Below are 3,271 nucleotides of genomic sequence, written 5' to 3'. Positions count from 1 at the left end.
GTCTCCACTGGGGTGGGGCTTGAGCAGCATGAAAGAGCCATCAGCCTCTCATCCAGGCTGGCCAGGCACTTCAGTGGGCACCCCCATCCTGAAGGGAGTGTGATGAGCCTGCAAACACCCAGCAGCCCCTGACCCAAGATGGCCAGGGGAACCAGCAGGACCCCCACCCTGATCTGCAACACCCTTCAGGGCAAACCAGTAGGCCCACACCTGTGCACCAGGCCTCTATCCTATAAAATAAAAGGTTACTATGCAAATTGACCCTAACAGCAGAATGACTGGGAATGAGTGGTCACTATGACACATACTGACCACCAGGGGGCAGATCCTCAATGCAGGAGCTGTCCCCTGGTGATCAGTGCACTCCTACAGGGTGGGCTGTGCTCAGCCACAAGCCTGGCTAATGACTGCCAGCACCGCGCTGGTGGTAGGAGCCCCTCCCACCTCCTCAGCAGCACTAAGGATGTCCAACTGGAGCATAGATCTGCTCCCCGATGGTAAGTTGACATCCCCCGAGGGCTGCTGAGCAGCCAGAGGGATGTCTGACTGCCAACTTGAGCCTGATTGCCCAGGGAGTGGGCCTAAGCCAGCAGGTGGACTTCCTCCGAGGGGTCCCAGATGCAAGAGGGCATAGGACGAGTGGTGGGAACCCTCAGAGTGCACAAATTTTTGTGCACCTGGACTTTAGTCTATATATATAAAAAGCCAGTGACTGTGATGACCGAAACCACTTGTCCACCAAACAGCAGCTGCGTGTGGTGACCAGGCAGACAAGGGAAGCAGTGAGGGATGGCCAAATGACTGAACAGCAGTCTGTGTGGGGAGATAAGGCCAGCCGGAGGGCTGGTGAGGGACAACAAAAAAACTGAACAGCAGGCTGCGTGGGGCAACCAGGCCAGCAGGGTGGCCGGTGAGGGGCGACCAGGCCAGTGGAGGGGGCAGTTGGAGATGACAAGGCTGGCAGGGGAGGTAATTAGGCCTGACCAGACCAGCAGGCAGAGGTGGTTAGGAATGATCAGACTGGCAGGGTGGGGCAGTTAGGGGCAATCAGGCAGGATACAGGTGAGCAGTTATGAGCCAACAGTCCCAGATTGTGAGATTGATATCAGACTGCCAGTTTAGGCGTGATCCTTGACATTCCCCAAGGGGTTCCGGATAGGAGAGGGTACAGGCTAAACTGAGGGGACACCCCCGTGCATGAATTTCATGCACTGTGCCTCTAGTCTTATCTAATAAAAGAGAAACATGGTAATTAGCCGTACCTCCATTACCCTTCCCATTGGCTAATCAGGGTGATATGCAAATTAACTGCCAGCCAAGATGGCGGCCGGCAGCCAGGAGGGTTGAAGCGAACATGAGGCTTGCTTGCTTCAGTGACAGAGGACTCCAACGTTCCCCGCCTGCCACTGCCGGTCTCTGAGCTTGCAGTTTGAAACATTGTTACAAATATAGAAGCTAAACAAAACCCCAGAAACCTGCTTTCAGCCAGCCAGGATCTCAGAGCTAGAGTTGAAACAGTGTTTCGATTATAGAACCAAAACAAACCAGATACCTGCTTTCAGCAGCCGAGACCTATGAGCTGGAGCCAAGCCTCAGAGCTAAAGCTGGCCCAGAATAAAAAAGGAAAGGAAAAAAGGAGCAATTGGGAGCTTCAGACACCTGCCAGCCTGAAAAGAGCCCTCAGCCCCTCATCCAGACTGGCCAGGAGCCCCAGTGGGGACCCCCACCCTGAAGGGTGTCTGACCAGCTGCAAACAGCCATCATCCCCTCTTCCAGGCAGGCCAGGCACCCCAGTGGGGACCCCCACCCTGATTCAGGACACCCATCAGGGCAAACCAGCCGGCCCCCACCCATGCACCAGACCTCTATCCTATATACTAAAAGGGTAATATGCCTCCCAGCACCGGGATCAGCCGAGCCGCGAGGCCTCCTGGCACCGGGATCAGCATGACAGGGGGCAGCGCCCAAACCCCCTGATTGCCCTGCGGCTCTGTGTGTGACAGGGGGCGGGGTCACAAACTCCCTATCCGCCCTCTCTGTTCGTGACAGGGGAAGGCGCCCAACTCCCCAATCAGCCCTGCTCTGAGCCCGACCAGGGGCTGCACCTAGGGTTTGGGCCTGCCCTCTGCCTCCTGGGAGGAGGCCTAAGCCAGTAGGTCGTTATCTCCCAAGGGGTACCAGACTGCGAGAGGGCACAGGCCGGGCTGAAGGGACCCACCCTCCCCCTCGAGTGCACAGATTTTTGTACACCGGGCCTCTCTACATATAAAAGACTGAGTGACTGACTGTATGTCTTTGTGACCATCAGACCCACAGCCAGTATACATGATGTGAACTGGCAATCTACATTTATAAAAGGCAAATATGCTAAGTGTCCATCTGGGTAATGACATCATGTAGCAATGCCCGGCTTCCTCTCCCCAGCGACTCACCTCCTTGCAGTTTCTTCAGTCCTGGAACACGACTTGGTTTACAGCCAGGTGGGAATATTTTACACTAACCAAATATCTGTGAAGCATTTTCCCATGTGTCATTTGATCCTCACAGAGTCATGGAATAGGTAGATGGTAGACTTGGTGTCATCCTATTTTCTCTTCATTAGCCAGAAAACAGAGATTTAGAAAGCTTAGAAACTTGACCTGACTGAAAATAAGGAAGAAATGATGGAACTTGTAAATGACTTCAGGTTTTCCCACTGTGAAGAATATATTCAAACACTGCTGCAGTTAAATGGTTTACTCTTTGTTCTCCCTGGGTGAGCTACAATAATAATCTGCTTTGTGTTGAAATTTACTGCTGTGTTGTGGACAATTACCTGAAAGAGAAGTTGCGCTGCTTCACTGGGTTGGAAAAAATTTAGCTAACTCAGACAGCAGGTCTAATTAAGCAAGTTCACACCCTCTCGCTATCTCTCTGTCACTCCAGGTTGACCTGCCCATGTGCGAAACATATGCAGCTCTTGCTGGCGCCAATTGCATGCATGTGTTTCAATTTGTCATGGTCAATCCTGAATTTGGTTGACACTTCTATTATAGAGAAAGGGCAAATAGCGGCATTACAATATTTCTTCTCATTAATTCCTTAGTATTAATTAGTATTTCCTTAGTATTAATTAATTAATTAATTAATTAATTAATTAATTAAATAGGGCCACTAGTATTCTAATAGTGGCAAGATGTCATCTGTGAATAGTAAGGTTTTATTGGGCCAAAAGCCTAAGGGACCCTTATGAGTCATTGCTATGATGCACACTGACCAGGGGATGGCAGAT

Source organism: Myotis nattereri (assembly GCF_964212035.1).
Source record: "Myotis nattereri genome assembly, chromosome: Y".
In the NCBI taxonomy this organism is placed as follows: Eukaryota; Metazoa; Chordata; class Mammalia; order Chiroptera; family Vespertilionidae; genus Myotis; species Myotis nattereri.
The sequence above is the reverse complement of the archived record's forward strand: the minus strand, read 5'-3'. Positions refer to the sequence as shown.